The 16,262-nt window shown below is 40.0% G+C and overlaps 1 protein-coding gene across 3 annotated transcripts in view; it reads right to left on the bottom strand.

Moving 5' to 3' along the window:
- KIAA0825 (KIAA0825 ortholog) overlaps positions 1-16,262 on the bottom strand; it is a 229,143-nt gene that overhangs the window by 191,511 nt on the left and 21,370 nt on the right. The window lies entirely within an intron of this gene.

Here is a 16,262-nt window from a genome sequence, read left to right as displayed (position 1 = left end):
ATATTATATAAAAACTGGAACCTTCTTAATAATCAGTATATTTCATGTCTACTATTTAGTATGTCATATTTAATACTATCCATATTGCAGCAACAACATGAGAAACAAACATAATATTCACATGCACACAGTTTGGACAACGAAATATAACAAATACTTTCTTTTTCCTGCAAGCAATATTCTTTTATAAAGCAGCCACAGTGTTGGTTGTTATCTAGAGGCACTACTAGAAAAACAAATTGAATTTTTCGAAGTGAACTGTCGGCAAAAAACATGTTTAAAAAGAACATCAGATATTTAATATGCAAGGTCAAGATGATTGGTTTTGGTCATAGGTGTAGACTTAAGAGTAGCATAAATGCACATGTCTGGTTTTGCTCTTCCAAAGCAACATTTAAAAAAAACATGGAAGTTCTCTAAAGCATAATATGTTTCACTTATCAATTAACAGCACACCAACATGAAATATTTAATGGATAAAGTGTTTTCTTAAATTCTCAGAAGTTACAGAATATCCCTTTGCAAATAACAATTCAAACACTTGCAGCATTTCGGGATGTAGCTGAAACTTAATCACTTGCTGGATGTAAATCAAATATATCTCTTAAAGCATTAAGGAAATGTCAGTCTTTTAATCTAAAACTTAACAGATGTTACTACAATTAAAGACACTAATTAAAAGTAGTAGTTAAATAGAAACTATTAAACAGTGCTTTACAGAACTGAGATAAAAGGCATACTGAAAATACAGCTCTTTCCTCAATTATGATACTACTTACAATAGACTTGGTCACACACACCCTTTTCTCTTATAAAGGGTTTACACAGAATATAATTTTAACTCCATTCAATATCTATAACTCAAACCCATCTTTTATTCAACTGTCTTGTAGAACAATCAATGATTGTTGTAAAATGAACTGTATTTTATATACGTACATATATATATATAGCAAAAATACTAACATTTTGGAATGAGTCTTCATAAAATAGCTGCAGAATCAAAATTATGTATTTATATTTAATCCTAACTCTTTACAGCCAAAAGAAGCTCCTTGGGAAAAAATATCAGTATAGTTTACAGACTAGTAACTGTTTGAAAAATTCATCAAATGAAAAAAAATCACCTTGTAAACATGACAGCCTAGTTTTCATGCATGCATTCCTGTAAGACTTCTATGTCATACTTCTTTGGTTCACTTGTCAAAACAAAGCAATTATTCCTTTCAGTCTTGGTTTATGGAAGAAAAGCAAAATTTGATTATTCAGTTTTTAAATACTGTTTTAGATGGCTAATACTAATTTCTTCTTCTGAAAATCTAAACCCAAAAATGTTTCAAAAGGAAGAAATAAGAGCATCAAGACATAAAATAGCACAATTGAGGTGAAATTTTACTGTTCTTTAGCATAACCAGAGCCAGGGCCTTCAGTGTACCAAAAGACTCTAACTGATGATCTGACTCTAAACAGAACTCCACTATCAGCCTGCTGCCTGCCCTCCCCGTGTCCCCTGGGGGCAGCAGGATGGGTGTCACCTAGCAAGGGCCATCCCCTGTCATTTGGGATTTTCCCCGCCTCTCCTGTTAATGCAAAGAGCAGACAGTTGTTGATGCTCTCAAAGAACCAGTGTGACACAGCTCTCCTCTAAAGGCAAAACCCTCAATGATTGCTTTTTTAAGAAAGAAATCCATTTCTTTCTTAAAAGAGAAATGGGAGAAGAACTCAGTTTGGAAAATCTGAATTCTGTCAAAGTATTTTAGACATTAATAACCCTCTTTTTTCTGTAAAGGAAATTAATTTAAGCTTTGTTATTAAGCTGCATAAAAATATCATTCAACCATATTTAAATTTTCTATTATGATGAACTATTGTATATTTTAGGACAAATGGTCTTAGAGAACCTGTCAGGTGCAACTTTTTAAGCCCCTATCTTCAAAGACTTAGTTCTTTTCAAAACATATTAGAGGACTGTTCATCAACACTAAAATGATGTAGCAATCAATATTTTCGGTAGCTACTCAAGAAACTTAACCAATGTACAGTTTAGCTTAGAAAGAAATATTTTTCAGGTGTCTTATTTTAAGCCGCGGTATCAATGAAATTTTACATCAATGTAATAATTTCCCACTTCTAACAAGTGTAAATTATGAAACTTTTTACCAAAAATCTTCAGGCCTATTTAAAAAAATACTACACAACAATCAAGTTAATACCACAGATAATTCTTGCTTTTAAAACTCACAGGGTTTACCATTGAAAAGCACTTTTTGTGTGTGTTTTCTTTTTCAGTGTCAATTAAATGGAAGAAATCTCCTATAAAAATTATATGTAGTTGCAATTGGGTATTTCTTCATTCTGATTAAACAGTTAAGGTAAACATAATTGTAAAAGCCTTCCAATACAAACATACATCTGAAATTCCATGGAATTTCTAAGATCAATTTGTAATATTTATATTTACTATAATATGCCTTTGTTCTCAGACATAGAGTTTGTAAAAGTGGCACTTAGCTAAATCTTGAACAGAATTTTTTGAGCACATCTGTTGCTTATGCACATCTCAATGTACCCATAATTTGGAAAAAGCGATATGTCAAATTGCAGCACTGAAATATAGAGAATTAGCCAAATCTTTGAAGCTTTTTTCTGTTACTGCTTCTTATCTTACAGGAGATATCTCTTTATTGCCCTAACATCCTTGCAAAACTAAAAGGGAATGAGAGAATTGACAAGATTTTTCATCACTCAGCTTATGCTTTCAATGAGACCTTAACAATGATTTCCTTTATCTAGCTTTAGTTGTGTAACTGCTTCCAGCCGCTTTACAGCACAGAAGATGTCATCTGCAATTGCACAGCAGGCAGCAAGAGCAATGGCAGTGGCCTGAGATACTACAATTCAATGTGAAATTCCTATTGTTCTGTATATTTAAATAGTCTGAATATTTAAAATTATTTTGAAAACCAAATAGAGCGTACAAAAGAAATCCACTTAAAAACTGCAATTTCTTCAGCTCTACTCTGACATGGTAAAAGCTTTTTACCCAATTTTCTGTGCCAAAAATCCTTTAAAATTGTTTACTGTTTAAAATGGACTTGTAAAAGAAAAGGAAAATTTAAAATTCTCTCTATAAAAGAACATGATTCATTTTTGTTTCTGCTCATATGTATCGAAGATCCCTATCTAAATTTTCCAAACTGCCTTTCACCTATTTCGCTCACTTTGCTGAAGCCTACAAAACATTTACAAAAATAATATCATATTGTTCCAGTAAAAAAGACATTTAATGCATACAAAAAAAACTCCTTAACAAAACAGAACCACCAGTCTTCATTATGGTTTTATTTACTAAATATTTTGAATGCCACAAATAACTTTGAAACAAGTTTACAAAAATAATCTTGCAATGCTCCCCCTGCAGACTTTCCACATTTGCTGTTGTCATAAACTTTTATTTCAATGTTAATTTTGTATTTGTAAATTATTCTCCACCACACGCTTAAAACATTTGCCTTTATATTTTTTGAAGATAGATTCTAAGTATCTATAATTAAATACTCATTTGTAACCCTTTTGAACACAGCTTTCTTCGAAATTCTGCCATAAGAGTCACCAAATAAGAGAATGGTAATAAAATATAACTAAAGAAACACAGTCCTCACTATGGATGAAACAGAAAGCTATACCTTCCACCTAAAGCTGTAATATCAGAATGCAGTGCTGCGATCTAGGGCAGCTTAAATCATAATATTGTCAAAAAGGACTGTGAAAATGCACATTTCTGACAAATAGCATATGCTACTATTTTTAACATCTGTAGTTTTTTCAAACTATATAGCTTAGGCCTGCATTGTAACCATATGTACATGCCAGAATTTGTAACTAAAATCTGTGAGTTCTCCCTATTGTCTCTCCCCAATTCTTTGAGCCACAGAAAGTGAAATGCTGCGAATAGAAAGGAACCAGCACTGCTTTTTAAGATTTGTTACTACTTGGGACTGGTAAAAATGTTCAAAGACAGGAAAGAATACTCATTTACATAAACTTAATCAAACACTATTGGTGTGACACTACTGTAAAGGCAGTGACTTCAAAAGAGGAACATGCCATCTGGAGTTACAAGGAAACTCCTGAGTGGTTATGTCAGAAGAAAGGAATAAAGGATAATGTGATTTCATAACCTTCAGTAAAGAAAAAATGGCCATTTTCTGAGTAGCTCTTGGGACAAACAGTCCTATATCATCTTTAGCTCTCAGCTGGTTATCCTGCAGCTGCAATCCTGCAGTGTATGATCCAAGGTTCGACATTTATAAACAAGCCACCCTTACAGAAGAAGCCCGCAAGCATTAAGAATCCTACCTCTAAATCTAGTGGCTTTCCCTACCTCCTTGTTAGTCTATATACAAGTGCAACTTTTTTTTTTTTTTTTTTTTTTTTTTTTTTTGAGCACCTATTTTATTTCACAAGTTTGGGGGTTTTTTTTTAAAGGATAAATCTGATGCAATGTTGTCTTCTTTTTATCTGGTTTAAGGCCTTACAAAAATTAATTTACTCATCAACTCTTCTGCCAATGTCACATACAAACACAGGACAAAATTACTCTGGCACTGTCAGCATTTAAGACTACATTGATTTAGATTATGTCACCATTTAAGACTACATCAATCTCATTGTCAAATTATTATACTTTATGAATGATGGATGCTTTAAAATAATTTTATATTAAAACAATAATTACCAATCAGTACAGTAAAGTAATCATCAATGCATAGAAAAGAGATTCTTAGAAGCCTATTTGGAAATACCTACTCAATATTTTCTTTTATTCTTCTTAGCCAAGAAAATGCAAAATAAATAGAATCATTTCAAAACACATTATAGTACCTAATTTATTTTCTCCTGCTCCAGATGAGAGTTATAACTACTGGGTAAATTTTGCATAGAGGTATGAGAAAATATCTAAGACCAGTAATTTTCCCAGAAAAACTGAATGGCATTGTTTTCTTCCTGAAGAACAAGAACACAAGACATGGCTTATGAGACTAATGGTGCATCCTCTGCAGAACTGTCTATCTAATTGTGGCAATAAGTACTGCTATTTAGGTATAATATTTGAGTTTTGTCATTTTGTGGCACTTACAAACTCAGAAAGAAGAGGTAATACTTTATAAAATCCCCCCCCCCCCCAAATCCCTCACAGAACCATGTTCTGAAAAGCATCTGCTATGCCATTCCTATCTTGCAGATCATTAGTGTCTAAAACTGCACAGATTTATAAGGACTGTTCTGAAAGAACTTATCTTTAAGCACACTGGTAAAGCACCAAAAGTACACTATTTTCAACTAAAAACCTTACAAATACCCACTAGTTACTTCTAAAAGACTTTTCTTTTCTTGTTTATTAGAAAAATCTTCCATTGTAACACAATTCACTTTAAGGACAATGGTATTTAAAAGACAGAAATTCCAAGACCTTTAAGGTCTTGTCATTCAGTAGATCAGACAGAGTTGCTGGAATTTTAACAGGAAATAGCCTTCCAATGAAACTATTATATTTAAAAAGAATTACAAAAATAGTCTGTGACCACAGCTTTTAAAAGGTAGGCTGCATTTCAGCTCCTTCATTCCCACACACTCTATTTTCTTTCATTACTACTCAATTTAAAGCTGAGAGCATGAAAGATGTCCATTTTATAAAAATGAAATACAGAAGCTCTCCACAGAGATACCTCTTAAATTGGCCCAAGTTTATAGTCGCATTCTTAAAAGTTTGTTTCGTAGTATAAATGTAATGGATTTTGGATTTTTTCCCAAATACTATTATTACTGCTACTGCAGTAGTACTACACAGGATCATGTGAATCATTTTATTAGCCAAGAAATTTCCCTTTTTTTTTTCTTTTTCATCTTTTTTTAAATGAAATTATTACTTTTTTCTGCTGCCATTGCTCAGCTTGTAAAGCTTGAAATGACACTGCCGAATGTACAATGCACCACTCAGAATCTACAGCACAATGCAGGCTCATATTCTTACTCAGCTATGTTTTTCACCTTCAACAGCACTGCTAAGCATCTGTTTGCCCCCCCTTAAAGAAAAAGACACTTCATAAGTAAAATAATTACAAGCTAACTATTTTTACCATGTTGTTATGATTTAGGAATCATTACTGAAAACACTCCAAAGCACACACTGGTTTGCACACTCCCCCTTTCTCCTCCCCCACTTCCTGAGGCAGGAGGGAGAGGAGAATTGTAAAACGTGAAGCTTACAGGTTGAGAAAAGGACAATTTACTGGAAACAGCAATAAGATCAAAAATGTAACAATGTATTTCAGGAACAATGTTACCTGAAATACACAAAAGTTGTACAAGAAAGGAGATTGATTCATACATGGAAAAGCCCACTACCCAGAAACCTGTCCTGAGCAAATGTCTGCCACATTCCCCACAGCCAGAAGGAATGCCCTCCCCTCACCCTCAGTGATAATGTGAGATGGTAAAGAATAACCTCCAGGTGCTAGCCATGACCCATCCTGGCTGCTGCTAAAAATAACCCTGCCCTGGAAAAAAACAGGACATTATCCACCCCTTATTATGCACCCTTTAATTTATGCTCAAATCCTACACCTTCCACCAATACACACATAGTACATAAACACAAGCACGGCTATCATCAGTAGTCATTCCTCCAACATATCTGTTGAGCTCACTGAGCCCATGACTGTGGGTTCTCTGCCCTAGATCCCTTCCAGGGCAGGAGGGCTGCTGTGCTGTCGGGTGGTTGCAAGCTGCACCACGAGCTCATGACCAGTGTATCTGGAGCAGTCCGTACTCACTATCCATGCTAGTTACAGCATTCAGCTACTAATATTATACAACAAAATATTACAGACTGCTCTCACCTAAAAATCAAATTCCCTTCAGGTACACATCATGTTTCCCCATCCAACTGCATTAGATACCAAGTACACCCGGGTCATTGAGCAAAAACAGTCCCACAGACAGGTTTGTCTTAGCTTAAACCTGGACTAATCCAAACTGTCTCCCCTAACATATTCCTAATGTGCATCACAGGAACTTTATCCCCCTCTTTAGTATGAGATTTGATTGGGTAGGGCCAGGTCTATTCATGGAGCCTCCCTCTAGTGTTAACTAACCAAGTGGTTAGTGGTTTGCTAAGTGCAGACCTCAATGTATGAAGGTCCAACCACCCATTGCTTTCAATGTGGTTTTAACAGTCCATTGTATTACTCAATTTTCCCAGAGGCTGGTGCATGACAGGGAACATGATACTCCATACCATGATCTCTGGCTATGAGGTCTATGAGGCTATTTTTGAAATGAGTCCTATTTTACAACTCCATTATTTCCGGAGTGCCATGTGGTCACAGGACTTGCTTTCTGAGGCCCAAGCGGGTGTTCCAGGCAGTGGGGTGAGGCACAGGATACATCTCCAGCCATCCAGGGGCGCTTTACACCACTGTCAGCCCTCAGCGCCTGTCTCCCAGGTTGTGGGAGAGGGATGTAATTAATTTGCCAAATCACTCCATATTTATATTTCGACCATTGTCCACCACACCACAGAGACTTTACCTACCTGCTTGCTTAAATGCAGTGCACATTTCACTTCTGAATAACACGGAGAAAATGTCCATCATTAAGTACATAACTGAGTTGTGCGTCCCTCTTTATGCTGCATCTCTTCCCTGATAACCTGAGGTGTACTGAGCCCACTGACTGGAAATAATTCACCCTTATGCTGCCAGCCCAGGTCCACCTGAGACACTTTAATCTCGACAGCCCAATCCACCTGTTCATTGTTGTGATGTTTTCCAGCAGCCCAGCTCCTGGGTGCATGTGCATCTGCATGATGTGCTTTTACAGCCAACTCCTCTACCTGGGCAGTGAGATCTTGCCACAGTTCAGCAGCCCAGATTTACTTCTGTGCTGCCAATTGGTCTTTTCCCATTGGTTTAGCCATCCCCACAGGGCATTTGCTGCCATCCACAGTGCTCCACCACTACACAAGTCAGTGTAGTGGTAGAGCACTGGCCATTTCTCTCATTCAGCAATATCTACACTCTATGCCACTGCAGTCTGGATAAGTCCAAGGCAAATAGTGGTGCTGTGTTTCCAGCCCTGGGGCAATTGATTGCAGGCATACTAAATACCCTCCAGGTGAAAGCAAATTGTTGCAGGCAGTCTGCTGCTAAAGGAATGGAGAAAAACACATTAAGCAGTATTAATGATGGCAGCACTTTGCCGCCTTGGACTCCAGTTCATACTGAAGTTCCAGCATATACAGCACAGCAATGCTCAGTGGTAGTGTGACTTTCTTCAGACCATAGTTCTGTCAGTCTCCACTCTCTACTGGAGTTATGCACTGGCCATAGAGGGCTCTAAAGGGTGAGAGTCTCACTGACTGCTCCTTGGTGCTATGATCCATGAATCATCTCATGGATGGAGGTCATTGAGTCCTGGTTGGTGTGATATTGCCAACACTGCACTGTTGTGGTGGTGACCATTACCTGTTATTCTTCAACCTTCAGCAGTCCTACAGCAGAAAGGTCCTCTGAAAGACCAGGTAAGGCTACTTAATGCCCTCTGTCTGTACAGCAGACTCATTGATTGACACTGGCTGGATGCCAGGCACCCACCAAAGCCTCTCTATTACTCCCCTTTGCAGCTGGACAGGGGACAGAAAACATAACAAAGGGTTCATGAGTCAAGGAGCAGGGGAGATCATTCACCAAACACTATCATAGTCACAACAGGCTCAAATTAGAGACATTAATTGAATTTATTACTAACAAAATCAGAGCAGGATACTGAGAAGCAGAATAAGATCTTAAAGAACACCTTTTCTGCACCCCTACCTCCATCCCAGCTGTGGCTTACAGGGAGGCAAGGAATGGAGGTTATGGTCAGCTCATTACAGACTGTTTCTCCCTCAGCTCAGGGAGAGAAGTCCTTCTACTACTTCCACAGGCAGTCTCTCCCACAGGAGACAGTTCTCTACAAACTTCTCAGAGGTGAGTCTATCCCATGGGTAGCAGTCCTCCCCAGACTGCTGCAATGTGGGTCACTCTTGCACTGGGCTCAGTCCTTCAAAGACAGGTTGCCCCAAAATGAGTGCCCCATGGGGTCAAAAGTCCTTCCAGGAACCCTGCTCTAGCATGGGCTCGTCTCTTCACAGGTCTGCAGATGCCTGTCAGATATCCTGCTCCAGCACAGGCCTTCCCCAGCGTAACAGCCTCTTTAGGGGATCCACCTGCTCTGGTGTGAATCTACTGCATGGGCTGCAGATGGATCTCTGCACCCCCATGGATCTCCAAGGGCTGTAGGGGCACACCTGCTTCACCATCATGTTCACCATGGGCTCCATCGCACAAGCTGCTCAGCTCAGACACCTGGAGTATCTCCTCTCTCCTTCTCCACTGATCTTGGTGTCTGCAGAGTTGCTCCTCTCACATACTCTCATTCCACTCTTCTCTGATTATAATAAAAACTGTGCAATACTTTCCTTTCTTTTCTTCTTCTCCTCTTCCTTCTTGTTCTTCCTCTTCTTCTTCATCTTCACTATGTTATCACTGAGGCATTACCACCATTTCTACCTGGCCCAGCCTTAGCCAGCAGCACATTCATATTTGGATCTGCCAAAGATCAGCTCTGCCAGATGCTGAGGAACCTTCCAGCAGCTTCTCACAAAATCCACACCCTATAGCCCCTGCTTCCAAAAGCAGGTCATGCAAACCCAGCTATCCCAAAAGTCCAATGATGGCCTTTTGAGTCCTTGAAATATCCTCTTCCTGAGGTAATCTATGCCCAGGATGCACATGGCCTCTGAACCAGTCACAGTGGAGTGCGTTTGCTGTTTGTTCCCAGTCAGCTTCCAGCACAGCCAGCTGTCCAGCTCCCCGTCACCTCAGAAACAGATGGATTCTGCCCCTATATATCTTGATGGCATCAGGGTACACTGAACATCTGTGTCAACTAAAGACTTAAGTTCTTGTGGGTCTGATGTACCAAGCCCTAGGATTCACACAGTCCAATAGATTTGATTGTCCCTTTCCCCCATCTGACTAGTCAGGGCCTCTCTAGGTCTGGTCATGGTATTCATTGATATTTCTTGTAAATATGAACTGGAGATCCTTTCAGGATTAGAAGTAACATCAGCCCTTCTATTCTGTCTGAGGACTCACCCACTGGAAACTGGAGCTGCATTTATCCTTGAAGAGCTTCCTCTGATGTTTGTTCTTCCTCCCAACTCACGTACCTGTGCTGCCAGCACAGAGGTGGGGCTTCCATCCTACTTCCTTACATCCCCTCTGGGGTCACACAGCAAAAGCCACAGGTCACCTTGTGGTTTGTACCCTCTCTCTTGAGCAGGAGTGTACTTGCTCCCAATAGTTTAGACTCCGGTCCACACTGGAGGGGCATGGGACATTTCCTCTCTAATCTGATGAAGTCTTTTGAGTCTGTCTGCAGTCTTGGACAGTCTTTCCACAGACAAGGTGCAGGTCAGTAGGGAGGAAAAAAGATGACCATCACATGGCTGTAGCTAGGTAATCACCTAAAGCACTTTGTTCCTCCTCCTGTCATGGACATGGATGCCAGAGAGTTGGTGTACGATGATCATGTGCTCCGTACAAACTTCTGCCACGTGGATTGTGCACTCTGGACCTCATCCAGATCTACAGGGGACTGCACCTTATTTGAATCCCTATAGAGACTACCTCCAGAAGACTCATTCTCCCAGGTACTGGATACCTTTCTCCATGGTGCCCCACCTGCCTGGGTGCACTACTAGATCATCCCTGAGAGAGAACCTTTCTCTCACGCTTGACAGGAGTCACCTCCAAAGGCTGAGAGCTTCTGTCCTCTTCCCAATGCCCTCGTCAGTGCCAGATCCTGGGACAGGGATCCCAGCTCCTCAGCCTCATTACCACCTAGTTTCATATCATGTGCCATGATATGGCAGCACTGGAGCAGCCAGGTCAGACTGGCAGCTCAAATCTTCTTGCACACCCTGCAGCTCACCCAGGGACAGGGATCAGTGATTATCTCTGGATCTGCCTTTTCCTTCTGCTCCACCGGCATGGGCTGTTCCTGCAGTTCAGCTGCAGCTTGAGTGGCCACAGTGGCTGTTGGTCTGATTTCCTCCTCTTACCCCTGAGGTGTCTACTCTCAAGCAGTAGTCAATAAATAGGAGCCAAAGCCCAGCATAGTGCTTAACTGCTTGCCTCTCTGGGACTGCCACAGCATTTTTCTTTCAAATATTCTGCCTCTTCATCAGGGTCCTGCAGTTGCTCAGAAGTGAACTTCAAAGCCATTGGAACAGAACAGAGCTCCAAATGCTGATCCACCTTCTCCCAAATTCCATACCACTTATGACTAAACACCCTTGGCGTAGATGGCCTTCTTAAAAATCTCTTTCTTGACTAAACATGGTGAAAATCATGCTGAAGAGACATGGCAGGCATAGCAGTATGAATATGCTTTCCTTAACATCCAAAGGGAATCAAAATTCTCAAAAGCTGTTGTAACAGGTATGAAGGAGTAAAAGGGGCTAAAAAGGTGGGGAAAATCATCCTTCTCTGTTCCCCTCACAGGGTGGGTATAACTAAAGAATTCCCAGAGGTTGCACCCAAGGCCAGGGTAGGAGCAGAACACTGAGCACACATCCCAAATTACTTCCTTGCCCTTGATGTTACCATGTAACTGATATCACACACTACTGTAACCAAGCCATTCTGATCTCCTTCTCTGCTCTGAAAAAAGAACACTGTGGTGGACACACAGTGTCCACCGAAAGATATACAAGGTTAGGTACCATCCCCACATGAACAGATCACAGCATAAGCAGTGATTCTATACCTAATAAAACAAATGCTTAGACCAAATTCATTTCAAACCCACTCTAGTCAGATGTACTGTTATCTGAACCCTTTGACCCTGTGCTGGACACCAAATAAGGTTGTTGTGGTTTACGAATGGTGTTCTCTAATTTAGTGCTCCCACTGAACCACTTTAAACCAAGCATTAGTCACTCACTTACCCCTCCCCCTGCCATGAGATAGGGAAGAGTACTGGAAGCACAAAAGATTAAGGGTTGAGGTAAAGTGAAGATTTTGGGTTGAGGTAAGAACAATATACTGGAAATGGCAATGAAGTTAGAAACTAACAGTAACGGCAACAATATTAATAACAGGGTGTACAAGAAATGATTCACACACAAAAAAGTTCATCACATAGCAATCTGCCAAACATGAATCACCTCCACACTACCCTCAACTGGAAGAGACGCCCTTTCCCTGCCCATGGCAATGATGAGAGGTGGTAGAGAATAACCACTTGGCTACTGCAAAAATTACCCCTGTCCTGTCTGTAACCAGGACATAAGGTGTACATACACACTGGAGTACACACAACCTAAAATGTGTCATGTATTTTCAAGCTTGCAAGGCAAGTTCTTGTTTGAATTGCTTGCTTGCTTCCTTACCCCCTACGGCACAACCAGGAGTAGCTTCCTAGTCAGCCTCTACCCAAACCTTCAAAGCATGCAACAGATCAAATCAGACTCATCTTAAGGACTGAACTCATAGGAAACCTTCACTGCTCTCACTCAAAGTGCACCAGCAAATTCATGATGAAGCCCAGAAAAGGCAAAGTCTTTTCAGTGAATATTTGATTACATAGAAACTGTACGAGGATAGCAAAATTGACTAAATAATCTTAAAGGCATCTGTATCACTTCCTTTCAGAAAAAAAGCTTTTCATCATGGCATAAGTGACATACTACCTACAATAACACCTTTCTCCTCAGTGTTGACAGCCTCTTCTTCACAGCAAAACTGTGAAATGAAGTTAAATTTAAAAAGTTTCCTGCTGTTTTTTATACCAAACACTTTCTATTTAATTATTTAATTGCCCTCTTAACTTCCATTCTTGTACTTGACTTCTTCTGTATTCCTGCTTCTCAGTCAACTTTCTGAAGAAAATGAGGCTTACGCTAGTATTGCCTGGATTTCTTCTCCAAATTGCCTCAGGCACACCCTCTTCCCAATGAAAACAAGTTTTACAAAGGGGTAAAAAACTCAAAACTAAATTGTTAAAGGTTTTGAGAAAATAGTTACATAAATGGAAAAGAAAATCCCTGCAACAGACTCTGCTAAATTTAGCCAGATTTTGTAATCCAATACAAGAGACAAAGTCTTAAAATACTAGGTATTCCTAATTAAAGATGCAATCATACTGTGATGCTGGACAACATGGCCAGTGATCACCACTGAGCCATCAATGTCAGAGGCAAGATGAAGTTCACAAAGTCCATGAAGATGAACAACTAGTATCAGTCCTCCTGGAGGGATCACAATAGGACACACAGCTCTGTCTTGATTTCAGCTTTCAGTGACAACAGTCAGCACCATCTATGCAGACAATCCTTACTTTGATTTGTGCTATCTGGAGGTCTTGGAAAGTAGGGAAAGAAGGCCAGTCTCCAAATAATTTTTTACAAAAGAGAACTGGATGAAAGGAGCATCAGTCAGAAAATAGCACAATGTCACTTATGGTAAAGGCACCTACTAATTAGGGTCTGCAGTCATCTACATAACAATTTGGAAAAAATCTTATCAAAAATAAAGACATATTAGGCTCCCTATTGTCCCAATGCAGGAAATAAATGGATTGTCCTGGGACATCTGAATTCACACAACACACTTAGTGTTTGGCAGATGAATCACATATGAAATTTTTTAAATAAAAAATACCTCTGACAGGCAAAATCAGAAAAGGCAAATAGAAGGAGACTCTAGGACACTTTGGGATCATTTATACTTGTCATGGGTTTATATTGGCTGGATGCCACACACCTACCATAGAATTCACAAAATTACTAGGTTGGAAGAGTTATTAAAGATAACTCTTAATATTTAAAGATAAGATAACTCTTAATCCTTAAAGACCATTGACCAACCCATGGCCAAAGCCACTCACTCCCTCCTTTCGGCAGCTGGATAGCAGAGAGAAAATCTAATGAAGGGTTTATGGGTTCAGATAAAGATTGGGAAAGATTGCTCTTCAAATACCATCACGGGCAAAAAAGGCTCTAATTAAGAGCCTTAAGTATTAAGTTTATTATTAACAAAACCAGAGCAGGATAATGAGAAGTAAAATAAACTCTTAAAAATACCTTCCCTCCATCCCTCCCTCTTTCCCAGCTCTACCTATCCCAGTGGTGCAAGGAGACACGGAGTGGGGGTTGTGATCAGTTTATTAGGCGTTATTTCTTCGGCTGCTCAGGGAGAGAAGTTGTTCCCTTGCTGCACAGTGAGGTCCCTCACACAGGAGACAGTTCTCCATGAACTTCTCTGATGTGAGTCCATCTCATAAACAACAGCTCTCTGTGAACTGCTGCAACATGAGTCCATGCCACAGACAGCCATCCTCCCCAGACTGCTGCAGCATAGATCTGTCTTCCACAGGTGCAGTCCTTCAAGGACAGGCTGCTCCAGCCTGGGAGCAAGGCCTTCTCTCCATGTATCTTCCCATGGGGTCACAGCTTCCTCTCAGACATCCACCCCCTCCAGTATGGGGCTCCTCCATGAGCTGCAGGTGGATCTCTGCGTCCCTCCACGGCCTGCAGAGGCACAGCTGCTTTACCATGCTCTTCACCACAGGCTGCAGAAGAATCTCAGCTTCAATGCCTGAAGCACTTCTCCCCCTCCTCCGCTGACCTTGGTGTCTGCAGAGTTGTTCCTCTCACATGCTCTCACTGCACTCTAGTTGCAATAACAACGTCTTGGGTGTTTTTCTTCTTAGGTGTGTTACCACTGAGGCATTGCCACCATTTCTAACTGACCCAGCCTTGGCCAGTGGCACATTCATCTTCAGTGCCACCAGGAATTGGCTCTGCCAGACACTAAGGAAGCTTTGAGCAGCTTCTCACAGAAGCCACCCCTGTAACTTTCCACTCAGAATGTCTGCTGACAGAAACAACAAGAATCCTGCAAGAGCAGAGTCCCAGGAAGGATTTCAGGACTCAGATTATTATTAAACACAGAGATATGGCTTTGTTAGGCACTTTGGAAGCCTCACTCAGAATAAGAAGCCAAGTGACTTGGCACACAATATACTAGTCAGAAAGTCGCTTCTCCAGTGAATCTCAGAACCACATCCACCTTCCCTGTCTTTGTTTCTGAAGAACTTCTCAAACCATCTACTTGGACATTGCTGCTTTATGTTGCACAATAAATCATGCAGAAACATGATGCAGAAGACAGAAAAAAATAAATAAAGAAAAAAGTAATGAAAATTATATGAAGATATGCATGGATTCTTCTTGAGTAAGTAAAATGCCAAAACAACAAGAGACATGAAACTCACGGCTTGAGAACAGCATCATTGTTTTAGATAACTGAGAGGAACTGAGGCAATGCCAGCTGCAGTGGCCTAAATATTATTAGATAAAGTATGAGAAATAGGAGGGCATAACTCCCATTATGCCCTCTCATTTCATAAGCAAGTGATATTCCCTTTCATTACTGCCCTCCAAGTCTTACCCACAGGAATTCTACCTCCTTCAGCTGACAGCTAAAAAACAAACCTGGCCTGCTTGCTAAGAAGTGTTGACTCAAAGACTTCTGCCTAATCATCACTGAGCTTGAAAGACACATGACAAATAACACAAGCAAAAAGAATGAACTAGTGAAGGCCTATGTGTTCTTTCTTATAGAAATGCCTGTGCTAAGTTGGAGAACATCTAAAAATTAAAATGGCATCCTGTGACAAAGATTGTTTCTAAGGTTTAAATGAATAATCATATTACAATTCTAAGAACTGTGAATTGACATACTCATTCTTGGCATACAAGTAAGATCTTAAAAGTAACATAAAAGATTCTTAGATTTGCTCTGTTTTTTAGTATTACTAATTAATAGAAAGTTTTTTATTACCAAACCAGAAAAATATTTTTTCACTTTTACTTTGAGAGTTTGTTACTAAAAAACATTGTTTACCCCTTAACTTAGATATTTGTAATTAACAAGTATGCAAGATGGGAAATGTGAGAAAGGGAAGAAGATGGGAAGAAAGCTTGACATGGTTTAGGAATGGTACTCCCCAAGTCAAAGCCCCCACTGAGATTCTCCAAAACCACACTACTGCTCACAGCTGCTTCTTCCATTTTTTCATTCCCCCCCCGCCCACAGCAGTGTGATGAGTTGAGAAATGGAGGAACAGAAAGCAAGGATGATGAGCTG

Source organism: Melospiza georgiana, chromosome Z, assembly GCF_028018845.1.
Source record: "Melospiza georgiana isolate bMelGeo1 chromosome Z, bMelGeo1.pri, whole genome shotgun sequence".
NCBI classification, from domain to species: domain Eukaryota; kingdom Metazoa; phylum Chordata; class Aves; order Passeriformes; family Passerellidae; genus Melospiza; species Melospiza georgiana.
The sequence above is the reverse complement of the archived record's forward strand: the minus strand, read 5'-3'. Positions and strand labels throughout refer to the sequence as shown.